The sequence below is a fragment of the Anopheles ziemanni genome, chromosome 2, assembly GCF_943734765.1.
Source record: "Anopheles ziemanni chromosome 2, idAnoZiCoDA_A2_x.2, whole genome shotgun sequence".
In the NCBI taxonomy this organism is placed as follows: Eukaryota; Metazoa; Arthropoda; class Insecta; order Diptera; family Culicidae; genus Anopheles; species Anopheles ziemanni.
In genome coordinates this window covers 5,328,542-5,353,350 of record NC_080705.1, presented here as the reverse complement: position 1 = coordinate 5,353,350, position 24,809 = coordinate 5,328,542, and positions in this window count along the sequence as shown.

Genomic DNA, 24,809 nt, shown 5'->3' with positions numbered 1-24,809 from the left:
CAATGATTGAGTAGGTGAACTCAAAGTGATCCCTGATGCAAAGATTCAAATATGAGCATGTCTTAAGATATGGAATCATTATCAACACGTTTGACAGCTCGCTCGCCAAGGAATCGTTAGTAACCATCTGAAATTAATCAGCAGTACTTAAGATCAATCGCTCAATTTACACTCCTTGTCATCGTGTTCGTCCAATAATCTTCCAATCGATTAATATCGCTCCACGCCATTCGAACGTTAATTGCATTCGATCAGGTGGAAAAACAGAACCCCGTCTCGGTCCGCTGATAAAGTGGAGCAGGGGACTTAAGGGAGGTTTTACCGTACCGAGGGGATGTATGTAACAAGGATAATGTGTCCTTCTCGCCTTCCCTTTTGCGTCCCGGAAAGCATGCAACGGACGAGCGTGATCTCAACATGACAGGATAATGGAGACCATGGTGGAAAGAAGAAAGAATATTCTCACACCCACCGGAGAAGGAAGCAATGGAAATCCCTTACATGTGCACACACCTACAACGAGTGGTTGTCCGGGTAATCCACCCGCACCCTTTTCCCTACCCTCGGTACCCATTTTGCACCATTCTGTGAGAAAATGAAATGTCAGTCCCTTTTAACCCCGGCCAGTGTACTCGGTACGTGTCATGTAACATGTCTTGTGACGTGTTCCGCCTATTACTACGTTTTTTTTCTCTCGTTAACCACATCCTCGTAATTAACAGCCCGAGCGCACATTATCATCGTCATGCACCTTTCTGTTGTTTGCGCTTAGGTGCCATTCGGAGTAAAATATTCCGAGGACTCGCTCGCCATACCGCCAATGCCAGGTTCCTTAGTCTTAAGCCACCGCAGGCGCGCGCGCCCCAAAGCAATCACCGATGGCGTGTCCAGGACGCGCGGCCAGGCTATTGATTAATTAAAAAAGCATGCAACCATCGGGCGCCCTTTCGACCCTTCGCCCCAGCTAGGGGGGGGGGAAATAATATTACAAAAAGAAAACTCAACACGGGTTGTGAAGCTCTTCAGCCGACGCTTCTTGCACACAACAAGGTGCAGGTGGGATTGGCGGGCTTGCAAGTACCCAACCCCATGATGGTGCTTGGTTTTGATAGGCTACGCGCCCCCCTTAAAGGACCTTCTTGCGACCCACGGGCGTCGGTGCACGCGGGTGTTCACACCGTCTCGCAGGACGACAACAACGAGGCCGGTTCCCTTCTCGGCACGAAAGGAAACATTTGTGCATGCTATACAACATAAAACCGTCCCGCGCGCTCGCTTCTCCTCCCCATCCGGACACACTCTGCCCTTTGTCACCAACGCCACCTTCAACGACCGATGTGCAAAGCGGGGTGAAGGTGCAGTTCACCGTGCGTGCTAATGACGGTTTCTTTTGACTGTTTCTCGTTGAAGTAGCGTCCCGGGCTCTTTGTTTTATTCCCTCGCCGTGCGATACTGCGGCATATTTTATTCCCGTGATGGATGTCCCACGCAAATTGGACGGCATGGTGTTAATTTTTCTAATGTGCTTATCCCTTTCAGGTACGAGGGAAAACTATGTCAAGTGTGTGGAAAAAGTGGAAAAACGGCTGAAACTTTTTCTAGCCATTCCAAGGAACGTGTGTTTGCAGCTTTGTCAAGTTGAACTTAATGATAAGATTCTTATTACAAAGAAACCAAATAAGTTGTTTTTGCTAAGAAAAGTATACACTTATAGAGTCAGGTTAGGTTAAGTTAGATATAGAATAGATTATATTGTAAGCTATCAAAAAGAATTTGTGTTTGTCAGTAATGTGTTGTATAGTCAAATATCCCACGACGCTCCAGTATTCAATCTTATTTCAAGTAAATATTAATCAATGAGGAGAGGTGTAATCGAACCCGTTAAACAAGCAGACATTATTGTAAACTTCCTTTGTAAAACTATAGAATTTATGATTAAATAAAACTACTACTACTACTATTACTAAGAAAAGTATTAGGTACATGTTTTGATCGTCGCACATTGTTGGATGTGGGAAAAAGTAAGTAGCAAGTATTAGTGAATAAACCGTGCGTAAGTTTCCCTCCCGATAATAGTTTCATTCACTGGAACAGTTTTCCCACTGTGCAGTGAATACTTAATCCGACAAATCCTTCTTACATTTGCTTTACCGTACATCGAGTGCTCGAGCGCCTTGTTGTTGAGGCACGTCCAAGAAGCGTGAAAATGATTAGCAACACTAACTGTCTTCCATCTACTCACACCGATTCCCGATAATGGAGACAGATCGTTGCGCAAAGAACAACAACTAATCCGGTTTCTACCGCTTTCCCGACCGCCGAAGGACGCTCCATAATCAGCTCCGCTTAACCACTCCGCGACGTTGACGGTGATCCCATTTTTTGGGCTTTTCGTCCTCCGAGGCGGAAGGAAAACCCGGCACGGAATCTCGCTGACGTTCGCCAAAACTTACAACGCCGGGAAGGCTCGCCGTGTTTTGGATTTTGTCGAATTAAGTGATGCGAAGCGAGGGAAAAATGGAATCACAAACAAGCCCGTATCGTCCTCGGGTAGGAGGGGGGCATTGCCCAAAAGTCTTGACTGTACAGTTCCGGATATTAACTCATCCGATTAGCAGCCGGCGATGGGAAGGGAGGGGACGGCGCATCATTTCCGATCCGCTTCAGCGCTCGCAAGCGGCTGGCGATGAATCTTCGTGTCGTGCGATTTGATGAGCAGAAGGAAGATTTTCGGTTCCCTGATCCCCGACTCTGATGGAAGTCTGTCTGCGGAAGCTGCGAGCGAAAGATACGGAGCTGCCAGACGTCACTCTAGCGCGCTTTGGAGCGTAGCCGTGGCATTACAGTGCCCGGAAGGCAGGCAGTGAAGGGCATAATGCTGTCTTATTGTAATTCTGGCGCGCATCTTGCACGAAACATCTGTGTTTTCATATTTCCAGTTCCCCCAAATGGGCGGTGGGGAAATCTTCCGAGCGCGCTGTCTATTGATTTTGGCTCATATTTGCTTGCGCGCCTACCCACCAAAGTCTGACGTGATTCCGAAAATATCGCCCACCATTCCGACGGGGGGCCCGGTTCTTGAGCAGGTTTTGAGCCTAGCGAACTCAACTCGCCGGTCGGCTTCAGATATCCATCTCCAGGGCCGTTCGCAAGAAAAAAAACCGAAACTCCCCCAGCGCGAGATGATGTTGCGTACGCTCTTTCGCGCATTATTTTAGCCGCACTGCCGCGGAATGTAAATAAACATAACTCTGTGAAAATATTTGATTTCGATCCCGGACGATCCGTTCGGCAAGCGCGCGATATCGTCTCGAACACGTCGCGTCGTTTTTTGACGCTCTTGACGATGGTTGGATTTCATTCGGCGTTTTTGACTTGCGAGAATGCAAACCGAACGTTTGCTATATTAGCCACAAGGGTAAATGGCACGCGGAGGATGAGCTCATGAGAGATTGGCAACGTCTTCTGGTGTTTCGGATGAGCTCAACTCCGGACGGGCATGACTCAAGCGGTAAGGGGTTTAATGAGCAGCGATTGACGATTGGACCGCAGCAGAGGGAGATGCCATAAGAAAGCAAGATGTTTGGAATATCAGTCGACACCTTGTTTCACGTTTTGTACCCATGATATGCTACATTACGTCCAAGTAATGAATAAATCTCCTTTTAAAGGCCGTGTAATCTGTTGTCACAAGAATGTTAGACAGAGTTTTATATATTTCTGCCATTTTTAAAATGAATTCTACATGTTATAAACTTGTTTACAACATGATACTTTGGCCGGACTCTTCACATCTTCTTGATGTTTTATTTCACTAGAACGTGCCTTTTGCTCGATGAGTCATAAACCGTGAAAGATCAATGAACGGCGTAATGGCTCGGGCAAATCGAAACTCGTTTGCATTAGCTGCACTTTTCTATTTGCTTCAGCTGGTTTTAACACATTTGCATTTGATTCTTGCCTTTCTCTCGGCAATGCTTCGCCTGTTTTTTTTCCTCCTAAGGTCCGCTTGAGGCGTGAGTGAGGTAAACTAAACTCACATCTTTGGCACGATGATGATGGATCCATCGCATTCAGTAGCTACGACTGGTCGGGAAGTTCCGTTCCACCTTTTTTTTCTATGCCCACCCCGTTATGGGCCGCCCGAAAAGATGACCACGTTCCTCGACCCGTCGTCCCGAATCGTGCCGTGCTGCCGGAATATTTAATGAAAATCAATCGAACACTCGATCCGCGCTCCGATCGACGATAGAACCGGTGGAGGTTAGAGAGAAGAAGAGAAAAAACATCTAAAATCAATGAGAAGTCCATTTTGGAGTACCTTCTAGCCGGGGCCAAACAATCTTCCACGAAAACGTGCCACCGAAAGCGGCGCGTCGTGACTAAACCGCCTGGCGACGGATCAGCGACACCCGCGGACTCGGGACTCAGAGAAGGAAGGTGATCGGAAGTGAAGATACTGACAGACGTGGTGTCGACAGCGAACGATACAGCCGACACTTGGAGGCCTTCCTTTTGCGCCTCCGACACCAAGAATTTGTTGCTTCTTTTTCCGCCCGTGCAACCTTTTCCCTTGCGGAAGGAAGCGGAATCATGTTCCGGTGGCAACGTTGCAATGATTAATGGGCCCGGAAAAGAGGGTTTTTGTATTCGTGATTGAGATTTGTACCAGTTTCGTCACAACGAATGCGAGGGGGGGGGGGGGGGGGAGAATGAAAGTCCAGGGCAGGTGAGAAAGCTTTTCGATATCGAACTGCACTTAGGGCTTTTCCACGTACGCGAAATTGATTGAGTAACGAGAATTCCATTTTCCCAAGTCGATGCTTCCTTGGAGAAAATTAAATCCCTGCACAGGTCGAGAAGGTTTGATAAGGTTGATTTAAAAGCCAAAACGTGACAAAATTCAGCATAAAACATAATCCGGTACGTATTTTCGATCAAGCAGAAATGAAATTTGAAATAAATATTTTATCATGATTTTTATCCCATTGAATTGGTTTCAAACACAACAAATTACAAAACTAAGGCACAGATAAAGCTTACAGTGTTTCTCGCTGAATATGACCGTAATTTTATTCCATTTAAAACTTTCCTACATCCATTATACTAGCACGAGGTACACAGTGCTGTAATATATCTGCTTGAATCGGCACGGTTGTGTCCTTCCGCATGATAAAGTTCACTCATTTGGGCTCATGAGTGTAACATTAATTACAACAAAGTTGAACACATGCAGGGCCACTTCCGAGAGTTAGGTGTCAGTGCGGGCATGGTCGGGGGATTTCGATGGTTCACATTATAAAATGTTGTCAAGGAGAGGTGGGACGGAGGGTACAAGGGAGGGCTGAAACACTCATCACACACTCGAGACATCGGTCAACCGGGCGGTAAAACATGCAGATAAGCCTAGAGAGTTTCGTCAAGCACCGATCTCTCTTCCGACGACGAACACGAGACCGTGACCGGAGCTCCCTGATGGATACGTGTGTGTGTGTGTGTGGTCAATAAAAACTCTAATTAATTACGAGAAACATCCATCATATCATTTTAAATGAATCAAAGGAGTTGATTTAATTAGTAGCGTGCTCGGTTCAATTTTCCATTTATATCACCCTTTGGGTTTCCCTCTGGCTCGTGCTCGCCTCACACTCGCTCGATTCGGCTCTGTCACAAACGGATCGTTTGGAACGGCACGGGCAGGGGGAGGAGGTACTCTCCATGAAAGAGCCATTTTGCGAAACAGTTACAACCATTCTCAACCGTTGGATGGAACGCGAACCCGAACCGGGGTTCTTCAACGCTAGGATCGACTCCAGAAAAACCTACCCAAAAGCAATAAACTTTTATTGCAGTCTCTTTAAGGACCCACCCCGGTGCTCCCCGGCTGGCTTCACATAATTTCAAACGGTTTCGCCTTCGCGCGGTCTCGGTGCATGGTGTTCGGGGACTGGCAGTTTTTCCGTGCGTAAACTTGAGGGTGTGCTTGTATGACGACATGATCATGACGGTGATGGCATCGAGCGTAAAATCGTTCATTCTGAGCATCGCCCGGAAGTTACTTTGATATAATTTTGCCAGACGCATTTTCCACTTGCACGGGTGGGGCGTTCCGGAGCTTCAAAGAAGCGTTTCACATTCAAGAGTATTCGAATATATCGTTCGGTTCGAAGTTGGTAATTGAAAAGGTTGGAAAAATGTCCCAATGATGTCAACCACTTTAGAACTGGTTGACTTTGATTTAAGCAATCATGGTTTATTTTTGAGTTAATTGTAATTTTGACAGCAGCAATACATTTATAAAGGAAAACCTTCATGCTAACATTCTTCACGAAACGGTTCCCTTACGATAGCATATAAGTGCGAACAAAGAGAGAATAAATCAAGAAGCTTTCTCGAAGCGTACAACACCAAACTGAGCTCAGTTTATCACGTTTTGATAAATTGCAATTTTCCTTTCCCGATTCGGTTTTGCATAATGCACTGGGAAATTCCCTGCGGGGGCAGCAAGGCAAGCGGCCAAACCTACCAAACGATGTGTGTTTTTCCTTGTTCTCTCCTTCACGAATCGAGTTTACGAAAGCGAAATTGAAATGCACCAAAGTCCAAAGACATTGGAAAGCGTTCGGAGAAGGGACGGAAAGGAAAGGTACGGAGTAGGAAATGAAAATACATTTGCCCGCGCCCAGGAGGACGGGAAGAAAAACTTTTCTCGACTTCGATGCACAAGTGCAACCTTCAGACAGACACCGTCGATTGATCGTATGTGTGCCGGCATGTGTGTGTGTATGTATTTTTGCATGGGTGTTCTTCTGAAAACGGGCGGCTGGAAAAACAACACCTAACTCACGACGGAAGGCAAACGTAAGGGAGTGGGCAAGGAGTAGCATGTGCGAACAACTTTTCAACTCCCACACAACCGCTTTTCCATCCCCACCGACATTTCCGCCGTAGGAACTCGAGTTTGGCATTCCGTTTTGCACCGGAACTCGATAATGGCAATGCATTTTTCTCGGTTGCAAATCTTCGCCGCAGCAGTTGCAGCACTTTTCCCATTGACCCCTTTTATTGGAGGAAAATGCCGGAGTGACGCTGTCGGGCGCGAGGGGAAGTTAAAGAGTAGTTGTGAAAATGGTATGCATCTTCGTGCATGACATTTGCGAAGAAGGAAAATGCTGCCGAAAGCGGCCACCGCACGGAAAGGCACGGAAAGGCACAGAACCGCAAAACTATTCGATCTCTTTTGGTACTCGAAATTATAGAGACAGTGTATTTTTTTTAGTTTTTGAGAAAAGGAAAGGAAAAACACACATAGAGACACCCGTTTGCCTAGAAAAAGAGCGTGTGAAAACTGGAGGAAGAATTCTAGGTGAAAGTTTTCTGGCTTTTCCCCGACGATATCTTCCTGCGATTCTTCGGTATTTCAATTTTCTGTTTCAAAAAAGGGTTTCGCCAAGAAAAGTTTTCACGAAAGAAAAAATTTCGAGTCAGAGGAGAAAAAAAACTAAAAGAGGAAAAGCGGAAACGAAAGCACTATAGAACTGAAGTTGAGCCCATTTAGCTTCGAGTCGGGGGCTTCAACTTTTCGTCAAAGTGAATGGAAAAAACAAAGAAAAGAACGGGGTGGGGAAATAAAGAGAAAAGTCACCCCTATTTCCCGCTGAAACAAAAATGAAGACAATCGCAGCTCAACACCGCACAAGATTTTGACACACTGGCACTTTTGGGTGGCATGTCAGCTTGCGACAAAGATACGCAAGTCAGCACTCCCACACTCCGAAACGGCGGCTGGAGGTGAGAATTTTCCTCACAACTGAACAAATCCCTCAAAACTTTGGGGAACTTTGTTTCACCCGCTTGCTTTCCCCCGTGGCCAGGTGGACTGATTTGCGCGAACAAACCACCAGTCGTTGCACTTTTTTCGAGACGTTTTTGGGATATTTTTTTTCATTAGGTTCATTTGCTCGTGTGTATTTTTCACGCAATGAACTGTTGGTACACACAAGTGGAAGACAAACAAAATTAAACTCCTTCGTTGATGGTGAAAACAACTGTCAGTCGTTAGCTTATTGAAAACATTTTTAACCATATTAATTTCTAGTGCATGTAATAAATATATTACAACTTTCCATACGGAATGTAATGTTATTAAACCACTTTTATATCAACTTTCGTATTTAACTCAGCAAAGATTTTCGAGATTTACATCTTTAAAGGCTTAAAAGGGCGATGAACAGAGCTTAATCGCCACTTTACCGAGCTCATCGATCGATCACCGAGCAAATCGGGAAAACGATCGCCGTGTTTTGCAATTGGGTCGAAAGAAAAGTCTTGTAACTTGAGTGCAAGCGCTGAGGTCCACGCAGTCGAGGTAGCGACTTCTAATAGGCCTGGCAAAGATCGCGTTCACCAAGCAGCGGCCAACGCTCCAGCGTGAATTATAGTGGCATTAGTGTAAATGTTTACGACTATTTGTTATTCTTTCCGGAGGCTCGATCGGGTGCCCCCTTCTCTTCGCCAGTTTCCCGATCGATTTCCTCACGTTCGAAGTGGTTTTTTGGGACAACATTAAAATCTGCCACGAGAAGACCTAAAGCGTTGCGTCACCGCGAGCTCCCGTCTCGGAAAAGCGGGCGTTAAACCCATGCATGATCTACGAGCGATCGACAAACGGCTTGAAGAATCGTCTTTCGCAACTCGTGTTCTGCTATGGATGGATTTATAAACACCCTCCGAGCACGCAGACGCCTCTCTGGTGCAAGTTCATAAATTTACTGCCATTAATAGGAAGGGTGCATTCCAGCACTAAAATGTTTGCTTAGTGCAGAGAAAACTGCACTCGGGCGGCATTGTTTGATCCTCCCCGGTCGTTGAAACGGTTCAATTTGCTCGCTCGAATGGCGTTATCTTATCTGCGCTTGTTTAGCGTTGGTGGTTTTTGATAGACGTCAATTAAATCAGCCCATCGATGCATCAGTAAAACCTTTTCGTAACACGTACAATTGATGTATTTAGAAGGCTATATAAATCGTTAAAATAAAACAGACCGTAATTGACCCTGATGTGAGGGAAATATAAATTAAATCTCGTTTTATATCCTTTCAGCGTGAAAAGATTTATTGAAATAGGATTACAACGCGTTCGCCAATTTCGCTCACGGTTCGGAACTGACGCGCCGTAATCGTTTGTTTGGCGTGCAAAAAACGAAACACAATAACGATCTTACACCGGCTGAACCGGGTTTCCTCCGTTATGACGGTGCAAGTAATGTCTTCAAATTGATATAATTAATTTTTCGCACACTGCACAAAACACGAACACGAACGCGAGCGTGCTCGAATCGTATCCCATTCTATCGCTCCGCCCTGGAGCTGCACTTTCATGATTCACTGCAATATATTTAGCAGCTAGGCGGGCGGTAGTAGTCCACCATTGCCCGTTCCCCCCTTTCCCGGACCAACGAATCCGATTTTCGATTTTCACGTCAGATGGAATCAATTTCGCCGATCCGTGCCAGCGTTTGGAACGAAAAAGCCGTGGCACGAAACGTAACAAAATAAATATGAAAAACCTTTCAAAAACAGACAGCATCCGCGAAACGGCAAATCATCATTCACCAGGCACCAGGGCCGGAAGCAGGGTAGGCAGTGGGTCTCTACACACACAAACACCCAGGCTCACACATCAACTGACCACCCCGTCGGGAGAATCGTCTGTTTCGTGTGCACACGCACATATACCTGCATAAAATCGCTTTGCACCGAAAAACATGAAGTGAAATTTTCCACCGCCACCGGGAAAATTGCCGTCTGGTTCGTGCAGTACAGTTTCCATATGTGTTTTTGCCTTCGGGTGGTGTTTTTTTCCCCTGCCCACCAAACGCTTCAACAGTGGCCGGCAGTTGGTGGGCGTACTGTTTTCCCAAGCGGGAAGAGGGGGAGGCAAACGGAAGAGGCAACCGTACAGTGTGCCGTGTCCAGCAGGATGCTGGAGGAGGAAAACGCCGGAAAAATCTGGACTGCGCGCGTCACAGGAAGTACGGGGAGAAAAGTGGATGATTAATAGCTTTCGTTCAGAGCGAGCGAATTAGAAACGATATCTGCACTTGCTGTTCAATTCGTTGTACAGCAGCGGGATAACTTGTTCTGAGGGCACACACACATACACAAGAAGATAAAAATGTGTGCACGAAACTGCACGAATTAAGGAAGCCATAACTTCCGTACAAACTTCATCCGCTTTCACCTCCTGGGGCAAACCTTCCTCAACAAAAGTCCACACAAACGTTGAAGGAGAAAGATGAACAATATGTTTGTTATTTTTTACTAACCTACCCAGCATGAAATAATTTGATTAATGTCATACAGCTGGTTTGTTAATAATATTAAATCGTTGCTATGGTTAAACGCAAGGTCAGATCAAACAATGTTCACTTTTGACTGAATTCCTGTAACTTCCACTTGATTTGATAAGGAGATCGCATTATAAAATGGTAAGTACTACAAACAAATCAAATTTGCGATAAGATAACTGCTCAACTTAAGTTAAAAAGAACATTCCGTAGCATTCGGTAAGCACAACAACTCTATGAGAACCGTTTCAAAGGGTTTAGAAATTTTAAAATGAAACCTGACGTGTTTGACCTACATGTCTCGCATGCACATTTTCATGAACCCACCCTTTCCTTATGGTCATTATTTATGAAACACAGTTCATAGGATTGGCCCCTCCGAAAAACCAATACCTACGTGAGTGTTCTGAAACGCAATCACCCTTTTTTTTCGTAAGGTATTCCGTTTCCCCACCCGAGGGCAGGAAACAACGGTTACATTGCCCTTAGATAAGCATTGCTTCAAAAACAGCCCAAACATCCGACACCGGGCGTCGATCGACGGCTGGGTGTTTTTTCCGCCTTTGTTTTTTCGGACTACTTCCAAGAGACTTGGACCTGTGGGCCCACCACCGCCCATATTTCACCCGGGGCCGCCACATCCGCCGGTATCGTATCGCGCGTATCGCGTGTACATAAACACACTTAACCTCAAAATACACTCCCGCGAGGGGCTGCGCGGCTAAAAGCATCTCCACCTCAAAAAACCAAAACCCGTCAGTTCCCGTACGTCCGACCCATCATCTCCGTTCCCCCGAAGCGAAGCGACACTCATTACGTAACGGATTTCGTACGAATCATGAACTCATCGCACACTAATAGCGGCGCGTCTTTGTCAAACATGTGTCCGCGTGAAATATGCTCTCGTTGGCCGCTCCAAGAACGGACCGTTTATTGATGATGGAAATCCGCAATCTGCGTAAGTGATTGGAAATGGGAGATCTGGGTGGGGAGTGGGGGAAATATGGCCGACCGAATGAAATGGACCGATCTCTGATCTCTGGCGAACTAATTCAACAATCAATTAGTGCCCGTGCCATTTCGGAATCCCATCAATCACCATCTCGCGAAGGGAAAGTGATTGTTTTCGATTGGATTAGCAGACAGTGCGTGTAGTATTCGAGTCGTGTAATTAAACGTTAGGAACTCAGTAGATCATTAAACATTTCATAAATACTATTGTATTACAATTTTGAACCACAAATGCCTTAAGATTTTAACTAGAGCTGCCTTGTATGAGAAGAAACAATTTCCGTTACAATTCTTTCGATCTCCGCAACATTAAAGCTGCCCTTCAGACGAAATCTCATCGTAACATTAATGTTTCTTCAAGCTATTTATTTCTACTTCCGAAATGACTCCCCTTCGCAATGGGAACGGGGGAGACCAGCATTCCAATTTTCTGGCTCAACCAAGAACCTTGTTCACCAACCTTGCGCGCCCAACCCGGCGAGTGCAAAAGTATCCAACTTCCCGCAACCGGAAGCTGCGGGCACCAGTTGAACACAAAGACAAACACGTAACAAACCAGAAAGGACGAACTGGGAGCTAGTGGACGTAGCAGTAGAAGTAGAAGTCCAGCGCGCAGTAGCGCGTCGTACTGTTTCAATTTGCTTCTAATTAGTTGTAATTTTAGGATTATTATTTCTTTTCTGCCCACCCTCCGAGGGGCTGGTTTCCTTCCGGTGCCGGCTTCCCCCCGCTCTATCGTACCATCTAAATCCGATGGAATGCCTCCGTAATAGCTCGGCAGCAATTTTCTCATCCTTTGCCCGCATCCATGCACGCAGGTTTGTGTGTGCTGCGCTTTGGATGTTGGACGGACCCGGAAATGGTCCGGCACACCGTCGGAATATTTTGCCTCGAGCTCCACTACTTCTCCCCCCTACTCACCCTCATCTGGTTTCTGTCCAGCATTTTTGCGTTGTTACGTCTCATTACGGAAAAAGGCTCACCGCTTCGCTTGGCTCACCATTAGCTCCATCCGCTAGAGCCCGGGCACCTTGTCCTGACCCTTTATCTTTGCACGGGGGTGCGGGGCAGTTTGTCCTAGTTCCTTGTTGCTCGAGTTTCCAAACAACACCGCGCGCGCACACAGCACGGAGCCAATCGGATAAACCGGCAAGTTCCTCTCTTCCCACGTCCCGCACAAGTTGTAGTCCAGAAAACATAAAAACCGGAACTTCCCACCAGTTAGGCGGAGCGCCAGGAGGGGGGAAACGAAAAGCACTCGAGAGCAAAGTCGAGAGATGAACAGAGATTTTTCCCGCTTCCGGATTTCGGCGTTATCAAGATACGCACCGGGGGAAAATGGATGGAGTGGATCAAGGAGACTGCAGGGTTCCGAAGGCTTTTGTGTTTGAAAAAGGCGGCCGAAGGTTGATGCCGTTTAGTTCGTTCTAACTCGCCAAAACATTCTCAGGAAGTTTGAGCATCTGCTTTGAATCTCTTTGTACGATTGTTGCCAGAAATGTTTCGAAAATGAGGCAAATTCTTTCAACTTCATAACGCGAGGAATGAGGTGGGAGAAAGGAGAGTATAGCACTAACTATTGGGGTTCTGTTCTACAGGGAAAAATGTGTAGATGAAGAATGTATTCTACCAACGATGAACAACTTATTTCAGTTTTTTTCCAGATATATCTAACTTTCTGAATTCCATGAATAGAAAACTATTTCTATCTAACTCTTGGTACAACTTTTTAAAAAGAATAAACGTTGCTAATCTCTTCACGTGGAACTTCTTACTTACTCAACCAATTTCTTCAACGTCTAGTTGAAACGTTCGCTAAGTCCACCCATGAGCAATTTTTCCACCTGAACTGAAGGCACTCGCACCCTAATCAAAGGTGATTCCTCCGACAAAACCGGTGGAGCCGGAAAAATAATACAACATCATGTTTTGACACTAATCTTTTCCGAAGATGTGTCGCTCGAAGGCGACGACGTTCGAAAGCTGTCGGATCTTTTCCACTTCGATTGCACGATGGTGCTGGTGCCTGGAGAAAAATTCTTTCTCCCCACCTCCCTCACATTCTTTCCCCTTCGTTTCACTGTTACATAACGCCCCCGGGAAGGTGGGTGCCGCCCTGGCAACGATGTCTTTCGATACACGGAAGAAATCCCCACGTCATTCAAGTGCGCCTTTGCCACGAACGACAGTTTTACGCTCATGTCTTCGTCCCCCTTCGCGGAGCCTTTCCACCACGAGAACAGATGGCATTTTCTCACACGACCAACAAATCAGCACTAGCACTACACTCGGAGACACCCGGTGAGGGCGAAATGGGAAAAACTTCCTCCCACCCATACACACTCTTCCACACGCGAACTATCCCTCGGACATGGGGAAACTGGTCGCGTAACGAAGACGACACTCCGGTTGCCGGAACCCGAAAACGTCGCGCCGTCGATGAGTAGCCCTCCATTTCCGGAGGGCGACTTTTCCGCAAAACTCGCAAACTCCGGGACACGGTCTCCCTTCTTCAAGCGTCGAAGCAAACGATTCCGGACACCTGCATATCAACTGCTGGAACAGGCCGGCAACACTATGTACATATATTTCGCTATCTTTTGGCCGACTTTTTGAAGAGAGCACCGAAGAAAAGCCCGTCCCGCAGCGAAAGCCATTCAGCGGAGACAAATGTTGGTCTTATGTAACACCCCCCCCCCCCCCCCCCCCCCCATGGTCCGGATCCTGGCGACTTTTCCGAGGCTTGCCAAGGGGTCGTCGTCGTCGTAGAGCGAACCTTCGTGCGGAGCTTTCCACGGCAAACATTGACAGGTCCCAAACCGAAAAGGAATGGGGGGAAAATATATAAATATAAATTTGGTTCCGCTTTGTCTTCGTGGGGTGTACCATTTTTCCCGCCACCGGCTCGCGTGGCGACAGGTTGCCTTCTACCGAGGTGAAGGAGAAGGATTCCGTTTGCTTGCTTGCTTGCTTGTTGTGTTTCACGGAAAGAAAAGTCGATGAAGAAGTTCTCAGAGCTCCAAGACACGGGGAGAGAGAAAGCGAGGGTGAGCACACTGAAGAATGTAAAATAAAACATCCTAAGGTAACAAAGTCCGGTTCCGAAATGGAGGTGACATCGCCTCACTAAGCTCTCGTGGGGGGGTTGCCTTTCGGGTTGCAAAAGCTTCCGTACAACTTATGCTTTGTCCCGGGGTATGGCCACATGTCGTCGTTACCGTTTTACGTTACCCGCCCGGAACGGAGCAAAATAGATGGAATAACTTTTTAGCAGATTATGGTGCTTAAAATATTCCCTACAGACTACGAACAGCTCTCACAGCCGCCGCAAAGACCGGTAGCAGGGTGACTTTCGGGAGCCCGTCTTACCTGTTCCAAAAACACTCACCCGGTTCGGGTGACAACTCTGTCCTGTCATCATCCGCAAAGATGATGATGATGATGGAAGAACAAGTTGTGCCACATGTCTGCAAGTATGTCGGAGGAAATGAACTAAAAAACTACTTTAAAATAATAAACCGAATTATGACTAAATTATAGCTTTTTTTACATCATTAATAAGCTTTAAAAATCGTGAGAGATAATGCGTTATTACATTAAATATATTCAAAGTAATTTTACCTAAATTTAAGCTTTTGAACAGCACAACAACCAATTGTGCGTTTAATCATCCAGTGAACTGTATTACGCAACGCTTTTATACGCAAAATAATTTTTGATTTCGTTTTTCGATATCACTCATGGGAACATGACATGCGGCAACAAACGACAGGCCTGAAAAACCTGCTTAAAACATTCACAAACATGTAAAATGGAGCCATTTCCATGCGTCAGACCCCCCGTGACCCATTCTCCACCCTTTCCACCCTATCAGCCACAACGGGGGACCCATCAAAGTCCCCACTGCAGGTAGATCAAATTACCAATCACCTGTCAAATGGAAAGTGACATTTTAAGTTGTCAAAGTAATGGGCGCAACTGCCCTTTCAGGTTTTCGTCGTGCTCGCGAGCGCACGCCAACACAACGAGCTGTGAAAATTATCAGCTCAACCCATCAGTAGCAGTAGCCAGCCAGCACCGGACCGTACTCCATGGGTCCCAACTCCACCGTGTCGGACCCTTTCCCCCAAAGGATTGCCGAGCCGGTGGGTGGTCGGGGAGGGGCGATAAAAGTGAGGCGGCAAACGACTAACCAATTATTTCATTCACGGGAAGAAATCAATTGTACCGCCCCGGGGGGGTTTCCAACGCCACCCGACCACTCACGGCCGATTAATCCGCCTGGGATCCGGGCGGGAGTGGGGCTGCGGAACCCACTGTTTCAGCAGAAGTTGGGAGGGAGAGGGGTGGTAGGGAAATTCGATTTGCTCGATTTGGTAACCCGTTGAGTTCGTGGCATGAAATCAGTTTTCCCCTCCCCCCATCGTCCGTCTCATCCCTCCCAAAGGGTTTCCCCGGGATCTCCCGAACGTTGGGTTGGAGCACGTTGGGACCAATAAATCATGCTTCGGCGGTAAACGTTATGTTTCAACTCGCACCGAGAGCAAAGAGGATTTGCTTCCCCGTTCTCGTGGGTCTTCGGAGTATGTGTGTGAGTATGGGGTTGATTTTCCTCGCCCGAAGCAATCGGGAATTACGCATTAATCTAGCCCACCAGCAGATCAGTCGAACGCCAATTGCCAACGCAATGCCGGACGAACGAATGGAACGGAAATGAACCAGGCTAACAAAGTTGGTGCGAGATTTATTTTTCCTGCACATAACGGAGCGATTTTCCATGCCGTTTTCCGGGCGCGGGATGTTTTACCGCTCACAGCGGGCACACAAATAAACTAAACTTAACGAAATCGAAACCAACTTCGGGGTGGATTAACGAATCGAAGAACTCTTCTCTAGTTTCTTCGCCCCGGAACTTCCCGGCCGGGGAGATAATTAATCCGCGTGTTTATTTTTGTTCTGCTCATGTTCATGTTCCCCGCCACCACAACAACGGGGCGGGCACGCGCTCAAGGTTTCTCAACGGACAGCGAAAAAAAGTAGCAACTCCTCACTTTAAATTAATCGTTCAACAGTCAAACATGACAGTCAATTAATTAATTTGTTTACTCACTTCGAAACCGCCATCGGCGCTCGGAGAAACAAAAAAATAAAAGTTAAACCCCAATTCATGGTGGGCGTGTTCGCTTCAACATGAAAAAGGGCAAGAGTGAGGCTTAACTAAACGACACTGAATGTAGTAACAGAAACCGCAAGATTAGAATATTCTCCGGGAAAGGAGGGAAAAAGAGGACCAACGCGAATAATGCGGGCATGATAATGGATTTAGAATTCGTTAAACCTTATGCTACCTCCTTTTCCATGCTGCATATGATTAATCACTTGCCCAAGAAGACGGTGGTCTGCGTCGCCCCGATGCGATAACAAATTGTGTGAAATTAATGAAAGCTTCTGGGGTTTTTCCTTCCCCATCTCTTTCCGCTCATCGAAAGTACACACAAATACTCGGACTCTTCTCTGCGAGGTTAATGCGAGAGCTCATCCGGAAAAGTCATCCCCCGGCGTAGGGCGTTGGCAGGGATTTTCGGTGCCCGATCATCAATTTCCCTTACCCCCGGGAGTGGACTAAAACAATGCTCATTTGCAACGAATTGATTCCGAATCCACTCCGCCCAAAGCCCGAGGGATCCTTCCACCTTCAAGGACCAAAAACGAAGCCAGGTTCAAATCGAAGTTCCTTCCGTTCATTCGTTCGCTGCGGCTCAACCGAGATCCGAAAGTAGGCTCGTTAGGAAGGGATTAATTTAAGATTTGCCCTGCGCCCGGGCGAGGGCTCTTCAGGCATGCTCCACCAGGACACATTCCAATCTCGGAAGGTTGTATTTTGTGCCGTTAATGGTTTGACTAAGCACCGAGAGGACAGGGCGGCTTAGGTTCGCATCCGGATGAAACTTACTTAGCGGGTGTGGCTTTGCGGGTCTGTTAACACACAAACGCACCCCCACACACACACACGAGCTTGTGTTGGCGAGTGTCATTTTTTACGGCACGACAAGACGACATTCGAGTCAATCTTGAGGCAGAAAGGACAGTGTATCGTTTCAAGAAACCCATCCATCACACGGTCGCCCTCGGAGAAGAAGGGAATGGGGATTCCATGGTGGAGGGAGAAGAGGGCCGATGGGGAACGAAATGTTTGCTTTTGTTGAGCACTCTCACTTCTCGCCCGGTTGATAAGGATTTGTAATCATTGACTGATGATGTGCCTGTGGGCATGATGGAAAACCTTTAAGCTGGCGGATAATTGAAAGTTAACGTTAGGATTTTCCATGCAATACTTCTCATGTCACTTACTAAGTCCACGCGTCAATTTGAGGAGAAAATTCGGAATTGGCCCCAATGTTGGGGAAATATTTCACAAACATTCCGAGTTCCTGTAAGTTGCTGTCATTTCAAAAGCCTTGTGTATGGTTTCAGACTACTTCAGACTATTTTGAAACACTACATCCATAGTTCAAAAGTCAACTGCCATCAATTCTACGCCGATGCAGACGGGGGAAAAAACCACACTTTTCCCTGAGGTGCCTGCCGTGCAAATAAAAATTGTGATTTATAAATGTCGTATGTCGTTCTCGTGCCGTCGAAACCGAGCCACGTTACACGCTCAAGTAACATTATGATCTCCATTACTTTCAATTCATCGAAACAGTTCTGTCAAATCCATAAAAATGACAATAAATCCTCACCCTCCCCCGACCGCACATTGCAAGAGTTTTGCTCGATTCAGCACGGGTCAGAATCGGAACACGCTTGCCCAGCCCACCCATATCAAAGGGTTTGTCGAGTATGTGTGTGTGTGTTTGAGTGCGAGCATAAGGAGCACTTCGTTATGCTTGAAATTCAATTCCCTTTGCTCTCTCGCCCGGTTGTGTACTGGAGTGCATTGCGGCGTGATCGCAGCGTGTGGTCGCCCCGGGTTCGGGTTGATCATACTTCTTGGTTGGTTGTTTGGCCTCCCTTCTGGACGCTTATCGGATCGAGACGACGACGACGACGGCGATTTTCGGAAAAGAAATACAGGAAACCCTGTGAACCCCGTTGAAGTACCAGCGGCATAAATAACTGACCGCCGCCGAGAGATGACTCCATCCGGGCCCGGGACCGGAGGCTTTGCGGGCGGCCAGATACCTCGCGATCTGTGGCTAAAGGTTAGTTTTGCTTCATTTTATTCCGTTTCCTCGGCGTTGTTGTTGCACCATCGACGTTTCGTTAAGCCGATATAAATGGCTGTCAACTGAAAATCGTAGCTCGCCACCGTTTTTTTCCACTTCGATGCGATCATCTTGAGGCACGAGATGAGCGAGACACACCTAACCGGGTCGCAAATCCCCAAGAGAGTCCCCGACGAATGGTCAAGCGGACGATAAAAAAGCGCGCCTTATGTTCGTTATGCTCATTTCATGGCTTTCTTCGCTCGCTTCGTAGCCCACTTTTAACCGCGATCTTCGACATTCGTTCAATCTTCTACCCACCGTTTTTGGCTTCCACAACTTTTCCTTTCCGTTGGCGATAATCTCTCCGAAACAACTTCTTGTTTTCGAATCACCCAACCGAAATCTGATGAATGCGCGACTGATATGATTCGGATAAAAGTGTTATCTTAATTCGATTGACGTACGTCCTTTCGCTCGCCGACAGCTCGGTCCAATTGCCAAAGCTCGGTGGCCTTTAAACATGGATAGTAAGCTACTCGCACAATCACAACAACGTCCACGGGGAGTTCCACCTTCGCACGGTTTTGCACGGATTGCCACAGATTCCCCAAAGCCCGGAGATTTGCATTCTCATCGTGATTGATGGTGTGAAACGGAAACTTTGCTACTGGCGCAGCTACTACCACCATCCCCGGGATTGCGTCTCGTTTTTCCCAAGCTTTGGCTCCCTCGGGGGAGACACAACACGACAGCTCGACACACTCGTAATACGACTCCACGATGTCTCCGGCGGTCGGAAAAGAGCGAGTGCTTCGCGTCAAATGTGGGCACCGCGAGGACTAATTGGAAACATGACTACGGTTTTGTGTGCCCACGACAAGCGAGAAAAGCCTCCGTGCGCCAGGTTAGGTCAGTACGACGGAGGAGGGGGGTGGTTGTGTCGCCTGGAATGGCATCGTCACGATCCCCCCCGGTGGGATGCTCCATTCGCGGACTTTTGTTTTTCCCGCTTCTTTCCCCCAAGAATGTGTCTTTTGCATTTGTTCCTCTTGTTTTTTTTTGTTCCTCCCGCGTGCGCGCATTTTATCGGAAAAATCGATCAAACTTCGGCTCACCGCGGTGGCGCCTCTCCGGCTCTTCCGGCGGAAGCACCTTCTTCCTACAAAATCCCGCATAGTTCACGAAGGACTATGGACGGAAAACGGAGAAAAGAAGGAAACTAAAACTTCTCCGCCCGTTACACGACACGGTACACGCCACAAATGGAAGTCCACGAGCGGGAAATCGAACGACCCGGTTCGAAACACCAAGTGACAAAGTTCCCACCGGGGGGAGGGAGGGGGAGGGTTGACGTGGTTTGGAACGGGGGTCGTGGTTTTCGTGCCACATCGTGAGACAGTTCGGTTATTGCTGCGAGGAGTTCCAGCTCCACCGAAACCGTCCGGACTAAAACGCAACACAACAAAGGAAATTGTTGCCTTCTGCAGTAAAAGAGGTGGGGGAGGGGGGGCTATCTGCGCGGGGTGGTGTAACATAAAACTCACCGCGTGGCCAACCTCGAGCCAACCCATTGCCGGAGAGTCCATTAATATTTCGTTTAGATAAACGATATTTATAATCTGCTTTACTGCCGTCGCTTTTGTGGCACGCTTGTGTGTTAGGGCGTGTATGTGTGCGTGCGTGTGTGTGTGTCCCCAGCAGAAGAGGTCTTTTGTGGCGCAAAAGATTTCTTAGCTTCCCCTTTTTTACGCCGGATTGTCCTCCTCAGGAGGGCCAGTCCGCCCCAAGTGTCGCTCCGGGGCGGAAATAGTCGCCATTTCAGCACCGAAATCTATATTTATGTGGAACGCCGAACAAACCGAAGCCACAAATCCGTGCCACCCCGTGCCCAAAAGGAACAATTGGAAGGTGGTTCGGTTCGACCGTCCTCCGCATTACGAAGATGTCCACACCGAGGGGCAAGAGGAGTTTGTTTCCCGCTTGATTGTGTGCGATCAAGGAAAACAAAACACAGCGAAATCGTAAGCCGACAGAAAGCGATCCGTCCGATGAGATATGGCGGGTAGGGATGGCGATGGCGGTAAGCCTAATCTTGGCGCACAATAGGAAATCTGCCTCCTTGGCAGGGCGGAGAGCGTTACATTAGGCGATGGGTTTTCTAGACAAAGTGATAGATTTTGGGAGCAAAATATTACTTCAATGGAGAAGGTGGATTACGGGAATGCCGTTATAAAACAGCACTGCATAGCCTTAAAAACACCATTACAAAACATGATATGCGAAATTGAGTTGTTTAAAAACATTAAGTTATGGTTTCATCGCCCTTTGGTTCCAGATAATGTTATGTCTTATAAGTACTACCTTTTCTTATCACCAATAAACGTAAGGATTTAATTCCATCGAGCTGTTCTGTTTGAAGATCTTACCTGTAAGTAGAAGAGAAAGAATAAAAACGTTATTAAAGATTACAGATATTGACAAACATGAGAATTGAAAACACAACAATCAGATATTGGGGATTGTAATTGGAAAACCCAAGTGTGGTTTTTGATAATGCAATGTTCTGAGGAAACCGTTTCGTTTGCAAAATCCGCCTCATCCGATCCGAAGATGATCGTCGGTGAACTACTGCAGATATGACACGTACCGGCTCGGCAAAACGCAACCACTACGTTAAGACAACATCATCAATTCGTGCCACGAGCTCGGAGAGTTAATGGTGGGACCGAAAATTAAATTATGCCAAAAGAAAACACACGCTCTCCGAAGGTGAGAGTTGGTGCTGCTTGCTCAAGTGATTAAAAAGTTGTGCTCCGCTTCATTGCGAGCCGGCTTGGTTCCTTGGCAAGCGGGTTCTGATGGGCCGGCATTAAGCGTATGCCGGGTCCAAAAAAGCACCCCCCGAACGTGCTGATGGTCGTGTGTCTGCCTTATCGACTTCGGAAGCGACCACTTTCGAAGGGAGGGAGGAGAACACAAGAAGGGACAGCCGGGAGTTCCGCACGTCAGGAAGAACCCAATGCAGGACCACAGGGGCGACAACTTTTAATCCCACAACAGCAGCATCCAAACGGACCGTCAATATGTCTTCAAAGTTCGGCCCACCACCGTAAGGATAGTGAAGATGCACAACTTTTCTCGCCGTAAAGTCGTGCCCCGGGAAAGCGCCACCGTGCCATCCGCTTCGGGTGAGTAAATATTATGTAACGCTTTCCCGGGGCACGATAAGACATGGACGGTTCCCGAGTGACGTCGGTGCAGCATTTAGCGGCGCTTTATCCATCAGAGCTTCTGCCACCGACCTTCCGCCACGCATGTCAACCTTTGGTGCAAATTGTTACGTCAAACAACGCCCCGGTGATGGGTGACACTGTTGCTTGCCGACGCTGCTGGGTTCCGAAATTGCCCAGAATAATGAGTGCCCGTGTCGGGGCTTCACCATCGGACGCTTACAAAAGCCGTCGGTTAACGGCGGAAACGTGCCCAAGCTTCCGTTTCCACAGACACACATACAGGCCACTGGTGCAAACACACAAGTACAAATTCATTAACTCAACACTTGCCTTGGCGTGTTTGGTGTTTTCGAGCACTCACCAAGAATTTGCTCGTGCACAGCACTGCACAAGAAATTTAAATTAGAGAACAAACTACTTAATTGCCGCTGGTTATTTCTTCGGCAAGCCAAACACAACTCGCTCGGTAGCGCGAAGTGGGTGGAACACGTCAACCCAAAGGGGCCACTGCTTTCGGTCGTACGTTGCCTTTCGGATGGACGTTATCCCCGACCCCGGATGTAGCTGACTTAACAACTATTCCTCGGCACCGAAAAAGCAACACGTCGATGCATGGCATCGTTCCTGTCCGCCGTCGCTAGCTTTGTAACAGAACGTCATCGTTTCTCATCCGGCAACCATACACCACGGGTGAGGGTTTTCCTTTCCCTATTTAGATTCTGACTGGCTGGTTAATTTGCGTGGTGAATCACCTGCAGAACACACTGTTCTATGGCACAAGGGAGCCTTACGTAACACGGGTTTAATTACGTCAAGGGATGGATGCAACTGCATACTTTTCAACGCAAGGTAACAAAGTGAAGAGTTCATGTCATTAAAAAAGCACAGTTATGCAAGCAGAGAGAAGCGCCTTGCCATGAAAGAGGTGTGAAAAACACACTTGAAATAAACTGGTACGAAATAACAAAAGTGTCAAAGCAGAATATAAGATTCTAACGTCCAATGAAAACAAAGGAAGTGGAGAATAAGGATTAAATCACCGAATAATGTTTGTAGCAATAAATAGGACAGGTGAATAAGAATGCACGACGTCCAATTACCGCTAGCTATGAATATTTCAAGAAGCCTCTTGGCCACCTAACGATCTTCACCATGACATCCCGTAACCTCCTTTGGAGAGTAGGAACCCCTTAAGAGGAGAGGAAAACCCACCACAAACCCACGAGCAGCATCTCGTCGGGCATTACGCCACCTATTAGACTCCAAGGATGCGTAACCGTAAATGAGTTGAGTTGACTTCATGAATGGGAGGTACCCCTCGGCCGACTACACACTTTTCTTCTGAATCCTTTTCCGATGCCGAGCGAGTCGATAAAATGGCGCATACACACGCACGCACGTACAAACACATTATCAAAATATCTCCATATGCTTAATTCCACCGAGACCGGGTGTTGCTAGGCTTCAAAAATGAGGCTTTCAGGCCATCATCTAACATCGGCCAGCACCTAAAGGATGCCGGCGAGACGCAAAGGTATTAAAGTCGCATAAATAAGTGGTACGCACCAGAGAGAACGTAAAAACAGGTCACAAAGAAAAGCAAGAGTGGAAGTAAGAGAGGGAAAGAGAATAGAGCAAACCAATGAAAACAACAAACGACACAACATCAAAACAAAATTTACTTTTCCTGCTTGCGGTTTTTCAGTGCGCTCGAGGTGCCATGGTTCGAACTCGAAAGGAAAAGCCCACACACTTCGAGGGGAAGAAAATCCTTACCGCTCCCAGCGGACTCAGGGTAACAAACACACACAAATGGGCACACATATACACTGAAACCACACCCGCCCCCCCTCCTGGCGTTAATGGAAAAGTCACGTCACTGTGCCTGCCCTTGCTCGCACTGGGAAAACCTTTCCCAGCGTTTCCCTAAACCCGAAGACCAGATTTTTCTTCACCCTGCTTAGGCTGCGTTGCAAAAGGAAAAAGGACGCGTGAGCGCAAAAGAGACGCCTGTTGAGTAAAGAAAACGCTACAAGGACACTTTTGCGCCGAGATTCTGCTGTTCCCAAGGTCCAACACCGGGAGGGGGGGGGGCACCCGTTTTGGTCCACCTTCGTTAACCCCCCCCGTTTGCCATCCTTTATTCTTAGTGTTTTCATGTATATGTTTAGGTATAAAGAAGGATCAACTAAAAGAACGTCAGAGGATCCTCCCAGGGGGCGGTCGTTGGGGGAGGGCAAAAAATTTACATGCCCACTGCACCGTAAACACCAACCGTGAGGCCCTGGCTCGGATAAACACACACACAAACACAAACACACTGTCGAGAGGATTAGGGCAAGGATTGCAGGGATTTGGCATGTACCCCCAAAGAGCGGCGCATAAAGATGAAGGATTACCGAAGGATACTACGGAATATGTTCGCGCAAGGCTAAACTGCCATACTGTGGACTATCGATCGGAGTGCTACTAAAGACACACACACACACACACATCGATAAGATCCTTAAACAATAAAAATAATATCGAAGGACTTGAATGAAACCATGAAGTTTTAAATTTTAATATCACAAATCATGTTGGAGAAGTAAACAGTCTTATGACAATTTGATTGCCAGACAGGTTCATTGAAGTAAAACAAATCAAACGACCTCGAATTCAACATCTTTATTTTCAGATTCAATTTGCCTAGGAGTGTAAATATACCCTCGGTGGATGTCCTCAAGCGACCAATACACGTCAAGGACGATATTTACGTAGTCATGGTAGCAGTTTTTCATTTGCCGCTGCTTTAAAACGTAATTATAATCCAAAACAAATTACTGTCATTGAATGCTAATATATATGTTTGCCTCCCGCGGGCCATTTACGACGCCCCTTCCCCCCTATCTCCTCTTTCCCCATTCACGCATCCCACCATCCCCAAAGCGGTTTTTTACTCTCAGCTTTTCCCTGTTCCTTTCCGAGGGGAGAAAAAGCAATCAGAACTTTTACTTTTCCCATGGT